The 10613-nt window shown below is 56.1% G+C and overlaps 1 long non-coding RNA gene across 1 annotated transcript; it reads right to left on the bottom strand.

Annotated features, from left to right (window-relative positions):
- Positions 1-3817: 3817 nt before the first annotated feature.
- LOC140917061 (uncharacterized) lies at positions 3818-8575 on the bottom strand. Its single transcript, XR_012160705.2, has 2 exons — positions 8373-8575; positions 3818-7445 (listed from the first exon to the last, which is right to left on the bottom strand). It is a non-coding gene; the product is annotated as an uncharacterized LOC140917061 (long non-coding RNA).
- Between the last annotated feature and the right edge of the window lie 2038 nt (positions 8576-10613).

Genomic DNA, 10613 nt, shown 5'->3' on the forward strand with positions numbered 1-10613 from the left:
GACAGCAAAACACCAAGATGCGTTTAGCAGATTGATCTTGGTTTTATACATTACTGGGTGGAATGTCCTGTTTGCAGACCTTCTATGTGAAAGCCATTTGCTGCGGAAAAACACGGAATTTGTGTTTTTACAGAGAATCTTTAGCTTTTACATTTTGTTAAAAAATAATACCATGCAGTAGGACTCCGTTTATCCGAGCCTCCATTATCCGGCTCTTCATATTAACCTAGCCAGGACTGACCGCCCGTGCCCTCCCGCCTGGGGCTGTCAGACAGAGCCCTGCCACCCGGGGCTTGGGCTGTCAGCCCCGGTCAGGTAATACGGAGCGCCAGATAATGGAGGCTCAGACAAACAGGGTTCTGCAGCATATCAATAAGCCATGGCTACGGGGGGAGGGATAGCTCAGTGGTTTGAGCATTGGCCTGCTAAACCCAGGGTTGTGAGTTCAATCCTTGAGGGGGCCATTTAGGGATCTGGGGCAACAATGGGGGTTTGGTCCTGCTTTGAGCAGGGGGTGGGACTAGATGACCTCCTGAGGTCCCTTCCAACCCTGTGATTCATGGTGCTGTACTGACACCTGTATATCCTGTGACTAGGGAAACAAGCGTTCAGCATTTTTTGTTAATTGCTGGAAAATGTGGATTTTTATGGCTTTTTATTGCAGAATATTTAGCTCACTGCTAATGACCAGGAATTCATTAGAACTTTCGTAGAACTCCCCTCAGCGCTGAACGCATCTGTATACAAAGCAAAGGGGTGACAAAGACGGTGACTTAGCATGAAACCGTCCCGACAGTCCCAGTAATGATGGCTTTGATCAATGATTAGTAAATGATCCTGAGTGCAGCTGCTCCAGCCAGGTCTCCGTAGGGTCCCAGGCCCTGTGCTCCCGGCTCGGTGATTTCCCAGTTCTGCCTCCGATGAAGTGAGCTGTAGCTCACGAAAGCTTATGCTCAAATAAATTGGTTAGTCTCTAAGGTGCCATAAGTCCTCCTTTTCTTTTTGCCAGTTCTGCCTGTTGGTTAAAGGCTCTGTGATGAACGTTAACTGAGCTGCCCCCTCCCCTGAGGAGGGGGTGCAGGGAGTGCCACAGATGGGCACCGAGTGGCTGAACGGCCACTGCCCTGGTCAGGTGCTCAGCAGAGCTGGGAAGCAGGCTTTTCAAAAGTGTGCAGCTCCCATTTCAGCATCGAAATGGGGCCAGATTTTCAAATGAGCTCAGCCCGCTGGGCGCTGAGCCCTTGCAAACCTGGCCCTGAGCTCTCAGGAAAACCAGGCCCTAAAGGACTTGTCGAAGACCATGCAGGGGATGGGTGGCAGAGAGGGGACTAGAATCCAGCCCTGCTCTGACAGCAGGAGCCGCTTTCTTTTGCTGATGGCCGTGGCTTCTCCAGGGGACAAGCGGGAGCTGCTCCTCACTGGGACTCATTGTTCCGCTTTCTCCTCTCCAGTCCCAGGCATGGCTGAGTGGCCAGCGATGGCGGATGGCGGAGGAGGTGCGCACTGGAAATCCCAAATACACATCAGCAGCAGAGTGGTCTCGCCCACAGCCGCGCTCCTTTCAGTGTCTGAAATTTAAAGGGACCCCTGACGGCAGCTCCTTGTATTCCAGGTACAAAGGTTCCCCAAGAGAAAACCCTGGACAAACTGATGAATAAAGTTTCTATCCCCAAGCATTCAGTCCACGTCTCAGCGGCTAAGACCTCAGAATGATGGGCATTTTGGTGCTGGCCTGCAGGGGCAGCTCCCCTCTGCTGGTGCCCTGCCCGGCTTCTGCCTGCCTAGACCACCGCCCCACCACCCCGCCCTTGTGCATTGCAAGCCCTGGCTGGGGGGTGCCTTTGGGAGGACGATGCTAGAGGGCGAGGCATGGAGCTGGGCGCGTGATGGGAAAATCAGCTCGACATTTGTTACGTCAATTATTCAAGCAGCTGCAGTGCAGGCAGGGCAAAATTCAGCCCCCCCGCCGGGTCCCTGGCAGCTAGTGCGTGGCACTGCTCTGCCTGGCACTCCTCGTGTCTCACTCCCGGCTCTGGGGAGCTGCATAGGCAGCTCATCCAGCCCCAGAGGCAGGGGCGGGGTGGCACCAGGTGGCCAGAGAGATTGGCTTGAGTCACGTATCTGCCACTCCTCTCTGGCTGAGGGGGACCAGGGGGGGCTCTGGAGCACCAACGCGGTGGGGGGGTCCGTTGATCACGTAGGGCAGAGACGGGGCAGCCGTGGCAGGCCAGGAGCGGCCCAGTCGCCAGTGCCCTGGGCTGAGTCATTGCGGGGAGCGTGCTGCAGTTTCCACCCGTTCATCACAACAGTTCTGTTCCCGGTTCTGGGTTTCATTTCCCTCCCCGCAGGGCTCAGCTTACGGGGGGGCCTGCCTGGCGTGGGCTGTGGCAGCAGCGCTGGAGGTGGGCTGAGGATCTCGCGGCAGCAGGTGCCGCTTCACCAGTCCTGTGATGAGTTGGGCCCGTTCCGCAGGCCTGAGCGCTACCCTGAAGCAGTGGGCCGGCAACACCTGGGACACTGCGGGCCCCAGCGAGCCGTGCTCCGTAGGAACGGCACGGGAGCCAACCAGAACCTGGCTGCCCATTAGCCCAACACGTGTCCCGTGGGCCGGAGGGTGGCAAAGCTTCCACCCCCCGGCGTCGCCCTGCGCAGGAAGGGAAGCTAGCTGGAGAGGCTGTTCTTACACACGCGGGAGGGTCCCACTGGGCCTCACACCCAGATCCCTGGAGCTGGGTACAGCGAGTTCCACGCAGCCAACGCTACAGAGACCAGAGTAATCGCTAGGGAGCCAAGGGCTTGGGGCCAGACCCGCAGCTGGCGTCAGCTGACAGCAGCCCAGCTAGGGCAGCCTGCAGCCGCTGGGGGATCTGGGCTTAGCTTTGTGGTTGCAGGAGCTGGGCGCGCCTTGCCCTTTGCCTGCAGGCACCAGACGGCCCCAGCCCAGGCAGGGCCTGATCCGAGGCCCATGGAAGCCAGAGGGAGAATTCCCATTAACTTCAGCAGGTGTAGGATCCAGCCTGTGGCATGAACCTCCTGCCTCACCCCCCCCCCCCAGAACTGCTGCCAGCCCCCTTCCCTCCCCACATGCCCTGTGTCTCGATAGTGAACAGCTTCCTTTATCTGCAGTGGCTGGCGGGCGTGTGCGCAGGCAGGCGGGGCTGGCAGGGAGGAGGCACCTCGGGCACTGGAATCGCACTCCGCTTTCCAGCTCCTCTGCGCTGGGCAGGCAGCCTCGTCTTCCCCAGCCCGGGCATTGCTCCAGAATTGCAGGGAGGGAGGGGGGGCCCTCACTGGGCCAGGCTCCCAGTGGTAGGTTGGTTGTTAAGCTGGTTTCACCAGACGTCTCCTGCCAGAGGTTCGCAGCCTTCCCAGCCTCAGGCTGGGTGCCCCCGGCAGCATCCAGCCTCTGTTACCCACTTGGCGATGGGGCGCGTGTGGAGTGGGGAGTGTGACGGAGCTCGGGGTACCCAGGACTGAGTCACCCTGTTCCCTCAACTGCCTCCAGCCTGAGGGCATCTCTCTTGTGATAGCTCCCTAACCCCGCCTGCCTTTCAGCCACTCAAGCAATCTCCTCTGGGCTAGGCCAGCCCAGCCCTGCCAGCAAGGGGTGACCCTACTCCCCAAATCCCCTTGAATCCCTTCCCTGTGCTACCCAGCCCCTGACACCAGCTAATCACCGAAATCCCAGATCCTCTGCCCCTAGGGGAGCAGCGTGCCCCAGTTTTACCTTAGCCCACAGCTCCTGTGGGACACTCAACGCTGGTAATGAAACCAGCAAAGGGTTATTTAAGGAGATTCCACTCGAAACAAGAGAGAGTGATGGAAACAAACGGCTACAATGCAAAACAAAATCACCCACCGCGAACTAGGCCCTACACTTAGCCATAGTTCCCTTTCCTAGCTCGTAAAGGTTTCCCCACAACGTTCAGGCTGTTGCAGAGCTGGCTGGCCTCATGGGAACCAGGATCCAAATGGTCATTGAACAGCCCCGCTCAGCGAGCTGCCTCCTCCATGAATGGGGGCAGAGGACCTCTCCCCACTCGGTGTGCTACTGAAACAGGCTTTCGTCCCGAGTCACACACAAGGGGCCCTCTGTCGGGTGCAACGTTTCCTTTTCACCTCCAAGTGGTTTCGCGCCTTTGATGTTGGCTTTGATGGTTTTCCGTTGGCTGTTCGGGGATGGGGCCAGGGTAGACAACTGAGCTGTATGTTACGTCACCGGCAACCCCATCCCGCATGACTAGACCATCACCAAGTGATATCACTGCCTGGGGACTCCTTTTAACCTTCAGACTGTATGGGCATAAAATTCAGTACAGTGACCTTATTCTTAACGATTACCCGTACACACATCACACTGTGATCATGAACATTGATAAGTCACACACTTTCAGTGGAGACCTCCCATGCTGTCCTCTGTGGAGGCAACGTATTTGCTGCTGTGAGTTTGCCAGGACTGAGCCAGGCATTGCTTGTGGGGGACAGGCGACGCGTAGGCCATCCAGCACCAGTGCGGCTCTCTGGCATTGTGAGTTACACGTCAGTTAGCGGGTGTGAGCGGGGACGGCCAACTGTCGGTAAAGTACATGCCGTTCGCTCACTTGGCCTCGCCTCTGTCGCCTTTGGGGCGCAGGAAGGACTTGTGGGATGCTGGCCCCGTGCCCAGTGGGATTTTCACCCCACATCAGCCAAGTTCAGCAGTGAGACTAAGTGATGTTGCACCGTCTTCAGCACGCCCCTGGTCCTTGGGGCAGGCAGCAGGGAGGTTTGTGATGCACCTTAGTTCCTGAGGGAGTTCGTTCCACAGCCGGGGGCCGGCCCCCAAGGAAGCTCTGTCCCCTGGACAAATGTCCCCTGATGGTGGAGAGTTGTCGACCCCACTCTTCATTGGCTCCGTTAGACATCCTGGGCCCCGGCCATTGGGCACCATGAAGTTAAGGACTGAGGCCTTGAACTTGACTCTCTATTCTAGGGAGTGGCCTGCTCTGATGTCCTTGCAGCACCTGTGTTCCTGAGCTGAGCTGCAGCTCTGAGGACAAGCTGGCGTTTCCTAAGGGCGGCTGGCTGCATGCCCAGGTGTATCGCATTGCTGTCATCCAGCACCGAGGTGGGGCAGGTGTATGCAACCGAGGCCAGGTCTTTCTGTCCCAGGATGGGATGGAGTGTCCTAGCCTAGCAGAGGCCTGACTCACAGATGCTGCTATGCAAGACCTCAGCGAGAACAAGGAACCTGGGAGCCCTCTCAACGAAGGACTGAATTGTCCAAGTACAGGTGTGAACCTCCGACCAGAGGAGACTGCCGTATGGCCGCAAACTCCTCAAAAGGGAATCATGTCAGGCTAGGATCCTGGCTTTGGGCAGGGGAACCTGCTCATGCCAAACCACTGTGGGTCTCGCTTGATCGTCAGTTCACAGGGGCAGAGACATTTCAGAGGGTGGAACAACCGATCCGCCCCCTGCAGCAGGTTTGTGAGGGCTTTGCCCACTCTCCAGGGTGTCTTTTCCAAGAGCTGAGCTGGCATCAAAGGGCCAAAGTCTGGTCTTAGTTACACTGGTGCCAATCCAGAGTAACTGCATCTAGGCCAGGGGAGTTCATTCAGACTGACCCCAGCTCATCTTTGACAGTGCCCCAAATGTGCCACGTGCCGCCGAGTGTGAATGAGGAGACACTGCTCCAGCCCTGTAGTCAGACGGGCTGCAGCGGGGCAGCTACAAAGCCACGGGGAGCCGCTAGGGCAACCGAGTGTGGATGAAGGCTGGGGGGTGATGGCCTGGCAGACCGGCTCGCTCCAGGGGTGGAGTAACAGGCGGCATTGGCCATGGGATCCAGTGTCAATGAGCGAGAGCAAGAGCTAGGGTCGAGCTGTCACAGGAGACATGGAGTTGATGCAAATCCACTCCCCACCCCCATGTCATTGTACTGGGGCCGTTGTTACACCGGGGGCACTTGGCCCGGGAGTCCGTCTGGCATTGCACAGAGTCCATCTGCACAGATCACAGAGACGTGGGGTGTCCTCCCGAGTCCTAAGGGAGCAGCAGAAGCTGGCCTCCGAGCGCAGTGCACCCCGCTGGTCCCTCCAAACATGCACAGGTACCATCAGCCCGATTCGGGCTTGGAGGCGGGATGGGCACCCCACAGTGCGAGGTGGTTTCTGCCATCTCCCCCTCCCCCCCAGCCTTTACTGCTCCTGGCACTTGGAGGAGGCTGGCTGGCTGGCCGGGGGGGTGACTTGGCGGGGAAGTGACAAGCTCCCGGAGAGAGGGGCGGAGGGCCAGCTGCTGCTTTCAGTCCTGCCAGGGTCACTCTGGAGTGAGTCTGTTTATTGGGTTAGCACCACTGCTGACACAGAGCGGAGCAGAGCCCCTCTGCGGAGCTCTGGGGGCCCGTCATCTCATTTTATTAATGACCCAGTAACAGCAAATCAGCAGCGTCTCCAGACTCAAGGAGGCAGCCTGAGATCTCAGCCCCCTGCGCACACCCAGGCCCTACAGTGTGAAATGAGGGGCCACGGTCGCTGAGTCGGGCTGTTTTGGACCAAGAGGGGAGCGAATTCCCTCATGCAGGGCTCTGCTCTGGCCACCGCCTCTCTCTGAGCCCGCTGGGCCGGGGAGAGACGCGTCGCCCGGCTTTGCACTGTGGCGAGAGCAGAATCCGGCCCTGCGGAGGGAGGCCTCCCTGCAGCCACGGCTGGCACCGCAGTGTGATAGCAACTGCAGGACCCGTCACAATCTCCTCATGCCACAGGCCGGGGTGGGGGTCAAGTGTGCTCAGTTCCAGGGAACAGTGGTGCTTTTCCTAGGCGCTCTGGATCCAGCCCCACTCTCCTGCCGATAACGAGCCCTGCCCAGTTGCAAGCAGAGCGATACGGCTGGATGATTCCTCCGGGGGCCATGTGTTACCCGCAGATGACTTTCTCGGGGCCCCTTCTGGAATCTGACCAGCTGCTCCCAGGAGATATGGCACAGGAAAGAAAGTGAGGGCCTGCAAGCTGGGGAGGGCCATCCAGGTGGCTGAGCGAACAGACACATTGCACACCAGTTTCACTTCAGCCAGGAACCGCCTGTCACTTTCGGAGCAGGGTTTCCAGAGAACACAGGTTTCTGCTCATACATGCCAGGCTTAAACTGCCCATCAGCACTGGGGTAGTGGGTTGGGAAGGAAATCGCACCATCCATTCGAATCAGCAGCACTGAACCCACATGGTCATTTTCCTGCAGTGGGTTTCTGGCCTTCTCTGTGAGGAGCTGGGTGGGGTCTCAGAGGCAGCCACGTCTGGATGTACAGTCTGCAGGCAGAATCCTGGGGGTGGGGGGTGGGTGTCCATCCCTCTCTGGGATCAGTGGCAGTTAGGAAGCACAGTCTAGTCATTACCATACACAGAGCCTAGCTGTGCTGCAGACTCCCCGGGTGACCTTGGACTGCCTCTGTGCCTCAGTTTCCCCATCTGTAAAACAGGAGTAATAATACTGACCTGTCGTGTAAAGGTGAGGAAGGTTGCAAGGCTTAATTCAACAACATGCCTTGCGTGCCAGTACTGGAAGGGGCTCGAGAAGTGCCAAGTATTATTTATAACTGGAGCTGGCATTTCCAGTGCTGCTGTCAGTGATCCTGTGCTAGCTTCAACCTGACACAAGTGTCATTGTCACCTGAATGGCCCCCAGTGGGCCTTTGTGCAGGTGTGAACAGGGCTTGAATTCTGCTGTGCGAGCCTGGGACCTGCCTGGGGGGGCTCCCCTGGGTGTAGCAATGCTTTCTGCTGAAGCCAGATGGGCTCAGCTTTGGTTCCTCCTGCTGCCAGCCTCAGCCCTCGCTAGCTGAGGCAAATGGCCACTGAGGCACTACCAAGGGGGGGTCATTTGGTCGGGACTAAACAGAGAGGCTCTGACCTAAAGATTTCTGGTGCCCTTGACAAGTGCTGAGTCAATCGTCCCCATCCGGGGCAGAAGCAGGGAGCCTGCTTTGCAGGGGAACTTTGATAACCAAATTAGTGCTTCACTTCGGGGAAAAGCTGCCAGCAGAAGCCCCACCTGGGCCGTCCCGCACCACAAGAGCAGGCTGAGCTGTTCTCATGAGACAGGTCTGGACTGAGCCCCCAGCTCTGAGCTCTGCAGAACACTGGGGGGCGGAGGGGGTGTGCCAGGCCCAGATCCAGATCAGAATTCTGTAGCTCAGGCTTAGCACTGGCATTATGAAGGTGCCCAACCCGCCAGAACAGAAAGGGTCCAAACATCAGGGCTTAAGGGATGACTGCCTTGAGATTCAGGAGGCCAGCTGGCAGCTCCCAAGCATGGACAATGGAGGGGGGTTTAGATACCACTAAGGCCAGCCGTGGGGCTAAAATCCCAAATTCAAGCAAACCGTCCGTCCTTACGCCTCTTTCCGCCGCGCACAGGTCACCAAGGGCTGGGGGTGAAGTTAGACAGCTACTCAGAGGTCTCTGCTGCAGCCCTAACGGGCTTGATTCATTTTCAGGTCCTACCGCTATATCCACTGTAACAAACACAGCCCTGCAGGGCACAGCCTGGCGCACACTGGAGACTTGCCAGGGGCGTGCCGTGGAGAAGTGAAATCGCAATACATAGGCACCAGCAGGAAATATTTAAGAGTTGTCTCAGCGTCAGCAGGCCACGCAACTATGTAAAATCTCTCGCTACAGCAGCTTCTCAGCCTGGGGGTCACAACCCAAGTTGGGACCACCCTGTTCCTCCCTGAGTGCTGGGAGGGGGTGCTCCGAGCCAACTCCTGATCTTACAGCTATAACCCCTGTTCCCATCACGGCCCCTGTAAGGATAGCTGCTGGAGTCAGGAGACACCGGCCGCTGCCCTGTGATGGGGGTACAACACCCACATAATCCTGGCCCACAGGAGTGCCTATTGACTGAGATCTTAGGCTCTTTGCTCATCTGAAAATACTTCAGTACGGGTGCTTCTGGGATTACGTCTTTTCATCCCCAGAAGGTTTTTCCTCACTCATCCATGTGGTGCCACTCTGTCCTGTCCTCAGAGAACTGAGACAAATTTCCTAGGTGAATTCTCCTCGCTATATTGACATGGATCTCACTAAGCCCTCCGTAGTGGGGAGTCTCTCCACCAGCACCATGGCCTCCCCGTCTTGGGTGCTGTTGCGTGGCCTGTTTCCTCCCTGTGTCTCTTTCTTTGTCTCATCACCTCTCCGCTAAGGCCCTGATCCTGCAAACATACTCTAACTGAACTTGAAATACACGAGGCTTCTCACTGAAGTCCATAGGCCAACTCCCATCCTTCAGTTACGCCCACAGGAAATGTTTGCAGGACTGGGGACCTGCACCGTCAGCCCTTGTCTATTTTATTTGTCTGCGGGTTGTCAAACACCGTCAGGTGTGCTTGTAGCATAAGGCTTTAATCTAGCTGACAAGGGTAACAATGGTAGTGAAGATGTGGTGGACCAGACATCAGTGCAGGCTGAGTACAGAGCCAGGGTACCAGGCAGGCCTGGACTGAGGTGGCCATCCCTGCTTTACTGTTATTACCCACTCTAGCTAGATGAAAGCTAGCACAGGTATGCCGACCGGTGCAGCAGTCACGCCTGGTTCTGCGGTGTAGACATATCCTGTATAGAACTAGCACGTGGGTGTTCAGCAAATGATAACAGCTGCACAGGTAGGCGGTGAGCAATGAAATCTAACAGCTTTCTAATGCCTCTTCTTAAAGCTGAATGTATGTTTTACATGATCCTAAATTCCCATTGCAATGAGCTAGGCTGCGTGTGTCCTGGATAATAAAACAGTTTGGAATTCCTCGCTGGTTTTTCCTCCCTGGTGAACTCTGTTTGCTTTTCCTTCAGAAGCCCATTTCCTGTGTTGTGCTACTCCTGTCTGAAATGAAACCGCGAGCACATTCAGCAAGGAGCTTTGCAGCGTCCTGAAGGCATTGTGTCCTTAAAACACAGTCTTGTTAATTGCAAGGCCTTTCATTCGATCCCCCTGAGGAGGGAGAGGCAATGCCTGAAATCTATGCATTCATACCTCAGTTCACACTTGCAAAAAAAACATAGAAAGTAGTTCCCCGCTCTGAAGGTTAGCGTTTATCTCAGAGGTGGTAAAAGTTAAACCCCTTAGATTTCTTTCAATGAAATCCAGCCTCTGAATCAAAGGTGCCTTGTTTAAAAACAGAAGGTCTTTTTCTTCCTTAGCCACCTGAAATATTATATGTTGGGGCTGATGGTTTTATTTCTTGAGAGCGAGGGTGTAAAAAACATACCCGGTAAATGAACTGGGGCTGGGAGTGGTTTATTTGGTTTCCATTTTATTTTTATAGTCTGTCTCGGACAAGGAGGCTTCAGATCAAAATGCTGAAGATTAAAAGAAAAAGTGCCCCCAAAGCACCCAAACTACTTTTAAAGGGAAAATCAGCAAAAAGGGATGATGCCCCCCAAACCCCCATTTCTTCGGAAGAATTAATTCACCCCCAGAGTCACCATAGCACATTTCCACTAAGAGAATTTTCATGGCTCAAGCACAGCAGAGTGAAAAATTCACCTCTCTTCGACAACATGAGCCAGATCCTCAGCTGGTGCAAACTGGCATTGCTCCACTGACATCAATGGGGCGACACCGATTTACGCTCGCTGATG

This window comes from Lepidochelys kempii, chromosome 9 (genome assembly GCF_965140285.1).
Source record: "Lepidochelys kempii isolate rLepKem1 chromosome 9, rLepKem1.hap1, whole genome shotgun sequence".
NCBI lineage: Eukaryota > Metazoa > Chordata > Testudines > Cheloniidae > Lepidochelys > Lepidochelys kempii.